This window comes from Mirounga angustirostris, unplaced genomic scaffold, assembly GCF_029215605.1.
Source record: "Mirounga angustirostris isolate CCGP_5_RB_7025 unplaced genomic scaffold, mMirAng1.0.hap1 SCAF_11, whole genome shotgun sequence".
NCBI lineage: Eukaryota > Metazoa > Chordata > Mammalia > Carnivora > Phocidae > Mirounga > Mirounga angustirostris.
Window position 1 is genome coordinate 49148502 of NW_026991719.1, and position 14150 is coordinate 49162651.

General features: G+C 41.8%; 1 pseudogene; it reads right to left on the minus strand.

The window, feature by feature from the left end:
* Positions 1-6550: 6550 nt before the first annotated feature.
* On the minus strand, positions 6551-7956 carry LOC123840840 (elongation factor 1-alpha 1-like; annotated as a pseudogene).
* Positions 7957-14150: the final 6194 nt, after the last annotated feature.

The following is a 14150-nucleotide window of genomic DNA, read 5'->3' on the forward strand; positions in this document are numbered from 1 at the left end:
TTCGTAGGAAAATTGGTATCCAAGAAAACCTGAGGAGGTGAGTAGACTGATGTGAATTCCAGGATAAATAAAATTTGAGCCTTCTCAGAATATACAACAATGAATGGAGGAGGTTAGAGTATACATCAGACCTATTCCATGCTCTTCTTTCTGGGCTACTCCCCCTGTATCATCCTGACATTGGACCTCTTCATACATTTTCTTTGTAAGAGACACCAGCTGACATTCAAGATTGTCTCCTTGGTGCATGAGATTGAGAGGTAAATGAATAGATGAAGGTATTTTCTCATCTTGGAGATAGTGTCTGTCCCAAACTCCAAAACAAACTGTAACTTCTGGATCTCTAAAATAATGCTGATGGTGATAGAAATAATAGCTAACACTTTCTGAGTGCTCATTATTTGCCAAGGACTGTTGTAAGTGTTGACTAGTTTGAGCACAATATATCCTCACAAGGACACTGTGGAGTAGGTACTGGTACTTCACCCAATTTGAACTGAAGGGCAAAAAATTTTACTCCTGTACTTTTTGATAAAATTCCCGTGAATTCATATAGATAGATGATAGATAGATAGATGATGATAGGTAGATAGATAGATAGATAGATGAGAGATGACAGATAGATACATGATAGATGATAGTTAGATGATAGATAGATACATGATAGATAGATACATAGATACATAGATATAGATACAAACACCACAGATTACAGTTGCTTTCACAGATGTGGTTTTCTGAAAGTGTGAACAATTATTGGTAAGGCTGTGAGAGAAAAAACAAATTACAATGTTCCCTTCATGATCATTCCATATTTAATATAGAAAAGTCAGTCTATATTGAAACTGTGTAAAATGTATAATTTGTAGTTATGTGTAAAATGGCGTTAGTTTATAACTTGAGATTATTTTAAAAGGATTCTTCACCTCAAGAAATGTTCAGTAGGCTCTTGGATGATCTTGCTATTTGGGACATTCTTCCACATGTGGGGATATCCTGCATATCCCTGACCCTGGCACATTGAAGGCCAGTAATGCTCCACATCCTTTTGACATTCAAAAATGCCCATACAGATTTCCAAAACATGCACTAAGGGTGGGATTTACCCCTCTACTGAGAACATTTCCCCAGCCTGTGTCATCGATAATAACTGAAAACCCTCTATCATTTCAATTTCAAGCGTTACACTTTCCTAATAGATACTGTTTTCTGCATCCCATCTCCACAAGCACCTTGAAATTGACAGCAGTACAACCCCAATGGGATCTACTATTCAGTAACCCTACAACATTTTTACTGCCCCTCGACCTTCCTATATCCTTATATATGATTCTCTCATGTTCTCTCTCTCTCTCTCTTCATCTCCCTCTTCCTCCCCTTCCCTCCAACTCTCCCTCCCTCCTTCCAAATTTCAATTTCAGTTGAATCAAATCTCTACATACATAAAACCTGCAGCCCTCCAGTCTTCATCTGAATGTATCCAGAGAAAGAAATACCTGTGCCGAGTGGTACCACCTTAAACCCGTGACATGGACCTCAAGTGGGTCTCTAAAGTTGTCTGGAAATAATACTACATTTCCTTAATCCAGTTCTTTCCAACCCTGGCTGGATATTAGAATAAGATACAGAGCTTTTAGTAATACCAATGCCCCAGCTCTACTCAGAAAATGTGCACTAGGGGCACCTCGGTGGCTCAGTCAGTTAAGCGTCCGCCTTCGGCTCAGGTCATGATCCCGGGGTCCTGGGATCAAGCCGCACATCGGGCTCCCTGCTCGGCGGGAAGCCTGCTTCTCCCTCTCCCACGCCCCCTGCTTGTGTGCTCTTTCTCTCTCTCTCTCTCTCTCACTGTCAAATAAATAAATAAAATCTTAAAAAAAAATGTGCACTAATTAGTACCCCAAATTGTTAATAACTTTCCAGGTGATTCTGTTTTGTTTTTGTTTTTGGGTATTTAAAAAATGTTTATCTCTTTCCAGTTTTATTGAGATATAACTGCTATATAGCACTGTATAAATTTAAAGTGTACACCATAATGATTTGAATTACATATATTGTGAACTGATTACCACCATAAGTTTAGTGGTCAACTGATGGTTTGACAAGGGAGCCAAGAATACTCAACGGAAAAAAGACAGTCTCTTCAATAAATGGCGCTTGGAAAATTGGATATTCAACATATAAAAGAATAAAACTAGACCTCTATCTTTCTGCAGGCGATTCTAATGTGAAGCTGGAGTTAAGAACAAATACCCTAGCTTATTCATTTCCCCACTCTCTTGAACAACCCTTTCCTACCTTACTCCCTTGTCATGCTTCCATAAACTCCTCTCCCTTCTTCATTCACAGCCAGTGATGTTGTTTTCCACTTCACTAATACCATAGAAGCAATAAGAGGAGAACTCCCATAAGCTCCCACTGTTGTCCCACTTCACCTGTGCCCAGAATACTCTGCATTTCCTCCTGCCTTTTGGATGAACTCTTAAGGCTTCTATCTAAAGCCATTCCATGCCACTCATGCACGAGATTCCATTTATACCTGACCGTTTCCCAAGGAAATTTCTCCAGAAATTCTCCCACCCGCCTCTCTTGTATTATTGCTTCTTTCTTTTTTCCTATAATTCTCATTAGTAAACAGACAGCTGTAACTTCTCCCGCTTACCCCTCTAGCTACCACACCATTCTTCTCCTCCCCTCTCTGGCAGATATCCCCCAGAGGTGTGTCTGGATTCACTGTCTCGAAATCTTTTCCTCCCATTCTCAGCTAAACACGCTCTATTTAGCCTTTCTTCTCAATACTCCACCGAAATTATGGGGCACCTGGGTGGCTCAGTTGGTTAAGTGTCTGACTCTTGGTTTTGGCTGAGGTCATGATCTCAGGGTTGTGAGATTGAGCGCCATGTCAGCTCTGTGCTTAGTGAGGAGTCTGCTTGGGATTTTCTCCCTCCCTCTCCCTCTGCCTGTCTCCCACACTCAAATAAATAAATAAATGATTCTTTAAAAAGATGCCCCACCAAAGTTGCTTGTATCAAGGTTGCAAATGACCTCTGTGAGGCTAAATCTAATTGCCATTTCCCCAGTCCTCATCTTACTCTTACTTGACCCTCTCAGCTGCCTTTTAGACAACTGATCATGCCTTCCTCCTTGAAACTTTTTTCTTTATTTGGCTTCTAGAAAAGCAATTTTCCCATTGTTCCTTCTACCTCACTGATTCCTCCTTCTCAGATTTTGCTGGTCTTCCTCTTCCTGACCTCTAAATGTGGTTGGCCTTGAGCTCCATCTTTAGACTTCTTCACTTCTCTAGCTACTCTTCCATGGAGAGCTGATGGAGCATAGTGGTGTAGAAAACCATCCAGAGCAGGGATTTTGCACTGTGACAAAGTTCTGGCCAATGCACTATTCCAGAACCCCCTTCTTGAGTGAAAAAAAAAAAAAAGACAAAGCCTCCAAAGGGGAAAAGACACTAATGAACAAACAACTTTTTCCCCTTTGTCCTTTCCTAATATTTCTGCTATCGTTAAGGCACCCACACAGCTTATTATATCATATTGTATTACATTATATATGTTTGCATTCCCTTTGGTTTTCTATGTTTTGCCATATGGTCGGTGCTTTTGCCAATCTTCTTCTTACATGTTCTGCTGATTTGTTAGATACTCATCCTTAGCTCTACTCTTGGCATATTTAGGCCTGTGGTTTTCAAAGTGTTCCCCTGTAGCAGCAGCAACAGCAGCAGCATCTGGGAACTTGTTAGAAATTCAAATTTACAATACGCATCTCAGACTCACTGAATCAAAAACGCTAAAACATAACAATCTGAGTTTTCACAAAGCTGTCTGGGTGTTAGTAATGGATACAAAATTTGGGAATCTCTGTTCATATCGCTAATACTCAGTTAATGTCAGAAATAAAATAGTATATACTGGTTTCCCTGTATGAAAGCTGGAAGTTTAGTGCCTTTGTACTTCTCGATGTACTTCTCAGACTTCTCAGTCCACCCAGATCCTGCCCTCCCTTTAAATGTCTTTTGGTTGCTATCCTCTCAGATATATTGTCAGGTTGGTATAATTATTCCCATAGCAACATCTCCCCTGCCCATTTCTACTCATATTATATTGTTGTTTGCTATTGTGACTATTACAGGGATGCATATTTGTGTTATCACTTTATATTGACCAGAATCATAGTTCCCATGGGTAGTTGGAATTGGCCCAGCTACACTGCATGGTTTACTCTCCTTAACCTTTCAGCAATCTCACCTGGTTGTGAGACTAGAAACTAGTCAAAAGTAGTGTTTGTGGACCTGTGGTCATGTTTGTGCAAGAGTCTGGTCTGCTCCCTGGAGGAATTCTCTGTGTTTCATTCAGCCTCATTACAATGTTTCTCTTATCTTATGGTCTTTCTTCTCTAAATGCAGAGCTTCACCCAAAGACTGAGGTCAGAAATTTGCATGCATGCAGGAAAGGGATACCAGGGCCAACTTTACTAGCAGTTTGAAAGCTGTGATTTGGATTCTGGGGAGGGGAGCTCCTGACACTGCCTCAGTTTCAATGAGAGTTCTCTCCATCTTCAATATATATATATATATATATATACACACACACACTGGCAATTAGAGAATGAGGGGAAGCAGTAAGGTCAATGAATCCATCACCCAGAATCTCTTTGCCTAGAGAAACATCACTGAAAAGATGTTAGTGTATAAACACATTTTTACACAACCTTTTGGAATAAAAAAAAAAAATTTGAAACACCCTTTTATCAGTCAATACAATGGAAAACTTAATTTTATGGGAACCTAAAAATCCATCAAATGCTTTTTATCATAATTATTTAACTACTTCCCTGGTTATTCCTACTACAATTAATACTATAGTGGATATGTTTGTTCATAAATCTTTGGGGGGATATGTTTCTTTTATTAAGATAATTAAGCAGGGTCATGGATGGTTTAAGATCTGTTACAAGGAAATGATTTAAGTGATTCAAATAGAGGTTAGAGGCTTTATTCCACTGATATGCCTCAGGAAACAAAGAGCAAGTGACTCCTCAATTTAAGCAAAGTTGGAGTTTTACAGGGTAGCGAGGTAGGTGTTCTTGCTGTTTTGGATTAGGCAGCAGATTTCTACTCTAACTGCATCTCATGGTTGGAGGTCATTCCTGTTTTTTGTTTGTTTGTTTGTTTGTGCTCTTTGCTTGGGGTCATTGGTGCAATCTCAATAAACAAGAGAACAGTATTTTTTAAGAACTCGTTTTGCAAGCCTGCAGTTTATCTTTTAGCTAAAGTTTGCCGAGTAAAGGAGGGAGATAGAAAAAAAGGGGGGGGAGGGAGAAAAGAGAAAGAAGGTGGGGGGACCGGAAATCTTTTATTATGTCTTTTCATAGTCCTCTTGGTGAAGATGGATTATTTCTCATAGTCGGTCCATCTAGAAGAGGACATATAAATCAGTAAGACTGTTCAGGAGCTAAAGAAATGTCTTGAGTAGAGGTGGAAGAGGCTTGTTATTTTGTCTTTTGTTTTCCTTAATTATGGCTTGGATGATCTGCTTGGTACCACTGCTCTTGATTAAATGTGATAGGATTGATTTAAGAGTGGTCACTAGCCCCTGAAGGGGGGGGGGAACGTTTGTGAGAAGGACTGCAGTCTTATTTGGAATATGTAGGAAAAGATGTCCCATCTCCTGCCACCTAAAACTAACCCAAAACTTCCCAGAGGTCACAATGATTGCCGTTCACTTACTGAATGTTTTAGTTATGTTCATAGATGTATTAAGTCATGAAAAAGACATGATAAAGGTTTCTGGGACTTCACTTGCAGCAGTCATCACCAATGACTGTGCCTATTCCTCCCCTAGTGCTAGGATGATGCCGGTTGATGGAAGACAGCCTTCTGAACTTTCTTCACTTGTTAAGCAAGTACGTCAATACCTTCAATGGTATCACTGATAGCTCAGGTAACTTCATAGATGACAGCATGGAATTCTCAGGCATTACATCCATCCATCCACTGTGTAATTTTGTAGGCCATAGGGCTCCCCTCCGGTGATAACTGCAGTATAAAATCTATTTTGAGAGGTGATGGGTTCCCCAAAATTGATGCCTAGACTATTGGTTTCCTTGCACAGTTCCTTTTCATCATCAGGTAATAATGGATGTGTTTCATCACAGATTACTCTTCTGATTTGGTAGAGATGGCTTATAACTCTGATCTAAAGAGACAAAATAAAGAGACAAAAATCTCATTAAATTGGTGAGACTAAATGTCTTTTTTTTCTCATTAAACTTTTGTTTTAAAGGGTCTCAAAATTCTGTGACAGAGATTTTTGCTCAAGTTGTTTCCATTCAAAAGTACTAATTTTAAAAACTAATAACTTAAAACTGCCACACACACAAAAGAACAAATGATCCACAAAACATTCTCCTTTCCTTCTGAAGGTTTTATGATGCATTGTGTGATCATTAACCAGTCTTTTCCTATTAAGCTTAAATGGCCAAATGACACAAACAGTTCTGAGACTGTTCTTCCACCACTGATTAAGACTGAGGTGGCAGGTATTGGGGATAATATTCATTCAGCCTTCTGAGGTTTCTGGGTGGACTTGGTGACCTTGCCAGCTCCAGCTGCCTTCTTGTCCACTGCTTTGATGACACCCACAGCAACCGTCTGTCTCATGTCATGAACAGCAAAATGGCCCAGAAGAGGAGAGTCAGAGAAGCTCTCAGCACACATAGGCTTGGCTTGCCGGCAACTATATCAACGATGGCAGCATCACCGGATTTCAAGAACTTGGGACCATCTTCCAGCTTTTTTCCAGAACAATCATCCATCTTCCCCTTCAGCTCAGCAAATTTACAAGCAATGTGAGCTGTGTGACAATCCAGCACGGGTGCAAATCCGGCACTGATTTGGTCTGGATGGCGCAGGATAATCACTAAGGCCAGCTGCTTCCATTGGTGGGTCATTTTTGCTGTCACCAGCCACCTTGCCACAACAAACATCTTTGACAAATACGTTATTGACATTGAAGCCCACATTGTCCCCAGCTAGAGCCTCACTCAAAGCTTCATGGTGCATTTCAACAGACCTTATACTTCAGTTGTAACATTGACTGGAGCACAGGTGACCACCATGCCAGGTTTAAGAATACCAGTCTCCATTCGGCCCACAGGGACAGTACCAATACCTCCAATTTTGTAGACGTCCTGGAGGGGCAGATGCAAGGGCTTGTCAGTTGGACGAGTTGGTGGCAGAATGCAATCCAGAGCTTCAAGCAGTGTGGTTCCACTGGCATTGCCATCTTTACGGGTGACTTTCCATCCCTTGAACCAAGGCATGTTAGCACTGGGCTCCAGCATGTTGTCACCATTCCAACCAGAAATTGGAACAAATGCTACTGTGTTGGGGTTGTAGCCAATCTTCTTAACGTAGGTGCTGACTTCCTTAACGATTTCCTCATATCTCTTCTGGCTGTAGGGTGGCTCAGGGGAATCCATTTTGTTAACGCCAACAATTAGTTGTTTTACACCCAGTGTGTAAATCAGAAGGGCACGCTCAAGGGTCTGCCCATTCTTGGAGATACCTGCTTCAAGTTCACCAACACCAACAGCAACAATCAGGACAGCACAGTCAGCCTGAGATGTGCCTGTAATCATGTTTCTGATAATGTCTCCGTGTGCTGGTGCATCAGTGATGGTCACATAATACTTGCTGGTCTCGAATCTCCACAGGGCGATATCAATGGTGATACCACATTCATGTTCAGCTTTCAGTTTATCCAAGACCCAGGCATACTTGAAGGAGCCCTTTCCCATCTCAGCAGCTTCCTTCTCAATTTTTTTGATAGTTCTTTTGTCGATCCCACCACACTTGCAGATCAGATGACCAGTAGTGGTAGACTTGCCCGATTCTACATGTCCAGTGATGATGATGATGCTGATGTGAGTCTTTTCCTTTCCCATTTTGGTTTCGATTTAGTGGTGGTTTTCACAACACCTGGGTTCTGGTAGCAAACTCGTTGCAAAAACGTGAGATTAAGTATCTTAAAAGGAAAAATACTGAGCAAAGAAACAGGATCCTATCTCATTGGTAGGGGAATACCCGTGGACACTTGAGTCTCAAATTAAATGTGAGTCATTTGTGGCACTCCTGGGTATATCGAAACTCATCAAAGAAGGGGTATAGTTTTCTGCCTGAGCTAGATTATGTGTAGGCTGCTCCTTCTGTAGAATCATCTGTCAGGAAGGTTTCATCACAGCAAACTAATCCCATAAATTTGGGATTAGAGACCGGGATACATCTCTAAAAATCAAGACCCTCCTCTCTGAAGGCATACAGTATAAGGGGTATTTATTGTGGAAGTTATTGTTGCAGTCCTGCCCGGGTAGGGGTTGCATTCTAACCTGCAGTGGTGATGAGAGAGAGAGTCCCAGCTGAGTAAGGGACACATATTTACAAAGGGACCACAGAGCCCACAGCAAGGGTGAGACAAAACAGCAGCATGACATTAACTTCACAGGTGTAGGCCTGGCTTAGAAAATGCCAGAGGCTTTGTGTGTTTGGGAAAGGAGAGGGAAGGGACAGGAAGAAAAAGGAAGGAAAAACAGTATGATGGAGAGTTTGGGAAAGATCTTCTCAATCAGCACTTGGAGGTGACTCTGCAGAGATGCACAAATTCAAACTTAAGGATGTAAATAATAAGTAGCAGAGTTAGGGTATAAAACAATGTGGTGAAGTTGAAACAAAGATCTTATTCCGTTGTCTTGGGTGGCAGGTTTTCAAAATCCAAGGTCATCTACTTGTTCTGATTTTCTTGGTAAAGCTGTCTCCTTCTTGTAGTCTAATGCTTTGGAGGGATATGAAGAAACCCTCGGTTTAAAGTTTCCAGTTAAAGGAGAAACACAATCAGTCTGAGGTTGACATTTTCTCAGCTGGGACACATGAGCCCAAAGATCTATTCCTTATAGCTTGACTGCAGTGTTGGTGATAAAGAGCAAGTTAATAAGGGCCCTTCCAATGAGGCTCCAGTGGATCTTTTGTTGGGATCTCTTCCGGGAGACAAAGATTCTTGGTTTTAAGTTGTACACATGCTCAGGAGACAGCTCCTCCAGAAGGGTGGCTTATACCTATTGGGAATAAGTCTGAATGTATTACATTAGTCCCTTACAGAATTTGTCTACATCTGCTTGCAACACAGTGGAGCCTAAAATAGAGGGCATTATGTCCAATCTCATTTATCTGTCTGTGAAAAATTCATAAAGTGAAAATCTACGATTGACAGAGGGAGATGATTGGAAGGCCATTGATACCCATAGGAATACCTTAGGCTGTGGTGGCTATAAGTTTTCAGAGTGTTTAGCAAGTTTTCATTTTAAAGTAGTACCACTGATTATATCTATATCTATATCATCCATACTGTTTTCCAGAGTGGTTGCACCAGCTTGCATTCCCACCAACAGTGTAGGAGGGTTCCTTCCCCTTTCTCCGCATCCTCGCCAACATCTGTCGTTTCCTGACTTCTGAATTTTAGGGAAAGACCTTACAAAGTTCCTTAATTATGATCCCAGTAAAAACAAGTACCCCCATCACTGAAAAGATAAGTTGGGTATTCCCCAAGTAGGAAAAACAAACAAACAAAACTGTAGTTGATTTTTGAACCAAGGTAAGAGCTATCGCCTTTTGGCAAGTGGATGCTTCTAGCCATCTAGGGGAAAGACAGATGGTCATGGGGAGTTGTGTAATTTCTTTTTACAAATATTCAAATGGTCTTAAGGCTGTGGTTCCTGTCCATATCCCACCTTCACAGATTTTCCAGGTTTATGATTTTGGCAGGTGCAATATTCACTGGGGATATCCTCTTACATCCAATTAAGATTTTCCCTAATGTTACCCTAGAATAATTTTCAAGTCAGTTGACTTCATGGGTCATGGTGTGCAAGTTATCCGTTTTTGTTTTTGGTTTTTGGGGTTTTTTTGTTTTGTTTTGTTTTGTTTTGTTTTGTTTGGTCTAGTTGTTGCGGTCTCCACTTCAGAGGGTGTGGAGAGGCCAAAAAGCTGTCTTGGTGACTCTATAACCTACCTGATTGGAGCGTAAACCCAAATTTCTTCCCATATATTTTTTAAGAAACTGGTGTTTGTGATTGAAGTTTCCTCAGGGTTTCATAAAGTGATCCAGAGTGACCAGATTGTCTTTAAGTTTACTGAACCTATCAGGCTTGGGTGAGGGCAGCCTCTTTAGAATAGTGCTCAGCCAAAATATTTTCTTTTGCCTCATTGGTGTGTTCTCATACGAGCTTCCAGCTTAAATGTATGTCATTCCTTAAAAAGGAGCAAGGCATCTAGTAAAGCTCAAACTTGCTTACTGTGCTTAATGGGAGTACCAGCAGCAGCTAAGAAAGAAACCCCAGCTGTTTCCATAGCATGGCAGAATTATGAACCATTCCAAAGGCACATCTGCTGTGGTGTCTATGCTAACACAGCATGCCATGGCTTGCTAGCTGACAGATCTGAGTCAACTCTGTAAGTTTGGCTAGTTGTGCTGACTTGACTTCAGGAAAGAGACTGGATTCTATAAGCCCTTGGGAGGTGTGACTGCATGGCTACCTGGAAAATATCCTTGTCTTGTCTTAAGGTTTGACCTGCCTAGAGAGACTTGCAAGTCTGAGCCTCGTAAAAGAGTTTCAGAGAGATCAGAGTGCCAAGCAAATTTCTAGGGTTAAGGTTAGACAATCAGAATATACAAATTAGCTAGAGCTGCCATAACAAAGTCTTATAGGTGGGCTGGATTAAACAAGATAAAGTTATTTTTTCACAGTTCTGGAGTCTAGAAGAAGTCTGAGATCAAAGTGTCACCACGGTTGGTTCTTTCTGAGGGCCCTGAAGGAAAGATCTGTTCCACGCTGCTCTCCTCAACTACTGGATGGCTCTCTTCTCCCTGTGCCTTTGTGTGGCCTTCCCTCTGTACACATCTGTCTCCCAATCTCCTCTTCTCATAAAAACACCAGTCATATTGGATTAGACCCCACCCTAGCGGCCTCTGCAAACACCCTATCTCCAATTACGGTCATATTCTGAGATACTGGGGATTAGAACTTCAACCCATGATTGGGGGGGCGGGACATAATTCAGCCCATAAAAATGAGGTTCTTCTCCCTCTGAAAGAGGGAGTGAGGTAACTGGAGTAAGAGCATGATACCTGTGGACTGCGGAGTGTGCTGTACATAGCAGCTAAAATTAATGGGAAGTGAATCTGGCAGTCGGAGGGATGTTGGATATTGTGCTCTCTGTCTCTGTCTCTCTTTCTTGCTATCACCCTTGCTCTTGCTCTCACTCTCACTCTTGCTCTTGCTCTGTGTGTGTGTTTTTGTGTCCCCTTCCGTTTCTCTTGCATTCTGTCCATCTCTCTTTGACTCTCTTTTCCTGCCTGTCTCTGTCTCTGACTGTCCCTGACAGTCTCTGACAATCTGTCTGCCTCTGTTTCTTGTACTGTGCATATGTGACTCTGTCTCTCATTCATTCTCTCTGTCTGTCTCTCTCTCTCATCCATTCTCTCTGTCTGCCTGTTTCTGTTCTGTCCTGTCTCCTTTTGATTTTGTCTTTCTGCCTGTCTCTGTCCCTGCCGGTGGTCTGTGTCTTGTCTCTGACTGTTTCCGACTCTATCTCTGTCTTGTTCGTCTCTGTCTCTTTGCTCCCGTCTGCCTGCCTCCACCTCCCCCTTTGCTCCTGTCAGACTGCCTCTGCTGCCATCTCTGCCCATCTGCTTGGCGCCTCCTCTTCAGTCAGTTTGGCTGGTCTCTGTTCCCATACTGGACATCTAAATATGAGGGTGCCCCAGGAATCTATCTCCAGCTGTCTTCTCTTCCTACACTCTCCCTAGGTGATACCATCTTGTCCCGTGTCTTAAATAAGAGCACTACGCTCATGACTGCCAAATCTTTACCTCTCACTCTACCTCTGCCCTGAGGTATTTCTAAGTGCCTCTTCAACATCTCCACATTGGACACAAAGCATCAGAAAATTGGCAGGCCCAAAATAGAACTCTTGGTTTTCCACTCTTGGTTTCTTGCTCTTCTCTAAGTCTCTCCTGGTTTGGTAAATGTTATCATTCACCACACATCCAATCTTTGTCGTTATCCTGTGGTTCTACCTTCAATTTATATCTAGCATTAGATTACTATTCTCCAACTCCAAGGCTATCACTCTTGTCCAAATTCACCTTCTTCTTTTTCCTAGATTACTGCAATAATCAGTATTGAGTACCTTTGGTTGCATAGAAACATGGCTAAAGTGAAATAAAAGTGTGTTTGTTTGTTTGTTTTCTCTTACATGAAAGAAGTCTGGAGATTGCCTGTCCAGGGCAAGTAGGAAGGCTCCACAGAGTCATGAGGGACCCAGGTACCAATCTTTCTGCTCCACCATCTCTGCACATGGATTGAAGCCTCAGGGTCCTGTCACAATTGAAAGTGGCTGCTAGATAAAGGGCTAGTACCCAAAATCTGTAACGAACTTATCAGACTCAACACCCAAAGAACAAAGAATCCAATCAAAAAATGGGCAGAAGACATGAACAGACATTTCTGCAAAGAAGACATCCAAATGGCCAACTGACATATGAAAAAGTGCTCCACATCACTCGGCATCAGGGAAATCCAAATCAAAACCTCAATGAGATACCACCTCGCACCAGTCAGAATGGCTAAAATTAACAAGTCAGGAAACGACAGATGTTGGCGAGGATGCGGAGAAAGGGGAACCCTCCTACACTGTTGGTGGGAATGCAAGCTGGTGCAACCACTCTGGAAAACAGTATGGAGGTGCCTCAGAAGTTGAAAATAGAGCTACCGTACGACCCAGCAATTGCACTACTGGGTATTTACCCCAAAGATACAAATGTAGTGATCCGAAGGGGTACATGCACCCCAATGTTTATAGCAGCAACGTCTATAATAGCTAAACTATGGAAAGAGTGTAGATGTCCATCAACAGATGAATGGATAAAGAAGCTGTGGTGTGCATCTATACAAAAGAATATTATGCAGCCATCAAAAAAAAAAAAAAAAGAAAAAGTAAAAGAAATCTTGCCCTTTGCAACAATGTGGATGGAACTAGAGGGTATTATGCTAAGCAAAATAAGTCAATCAGAGAAAGACAAGTATCATATGCCCTCAGTGATATGAGGAATTTGAGAAACAAGACAGAGGATCATAGGGGAAGGGAGGGAAACATGAGACAAGACGAAACCAGAGAGGGAAACAAACCATAAGAGACTCTTAATCTCAGGAAACAAACTGATGGTTGTTGGACTGGAGCGGGTGGGAGGGATGGGGTGGCTGGGTGATGGACACTGGGGAGAGCATGTGCTATGGTGAGCGTTGTGAATTGTGTAAGACTGATGAATCACAGACCTGTACCCCAGAAACAAATAATACATTATGTGTTAATTAAAAAAAAAAAAAGAAAGAAAAAGGAAAGTGGCTGCTAGAATTCCAGCCATCATGACAATGTTGTGTGCCTGATAAAAATGGCAATGCAAAAAAGGGAAAATAGGGGGCTTTTTCAGCTGAGTAAATCCCCCTTAAGCTGCATTCCCAGGAATCACCCCCAACACTTGTGGATATAATATTTTCTTCCACACAGCAAGGTGTCTGGCAACAACTGAGGGAAGGGATAATGAGTGTTGGTGGGGGCAAATGGCAAATCTGCTATGGCCAGCAACAATTTGCTCCCCAAATATCATATGGTGTGGCCATCCTTAGGCCTAAATTGGTTCCTATCACTTGCTAGAACAAAATCCTATAATGGCTTCTCTTTTCTCTAAGAATAAAATTCAATCTACCCACCTATGGCCCTGCATCTTCAGATCCCTGACTAGTTCTTTGGACCTCGTCTCCTGCCATTCTCCCCTTTGTTCACTAAGGAATCACCACATGGGATTTTGTTCTGTTCATAAAGAATGCCCAGCTCACTCCCTTCTGAGACACCAGGAAATGGACTCTTACTTCATATTTCCATATGGCTGTCTCTTTCTTGTCATTTAGGGCTGAGTCCAAAAGCCACACATCCCTCAACAGTCTAAGTATAGTAATAATAACTAGTCAATTTCTATCCCATTGCCTATTTGTCTGAAAGTGTCTTTTGTGTTTACTTTTTATTATCG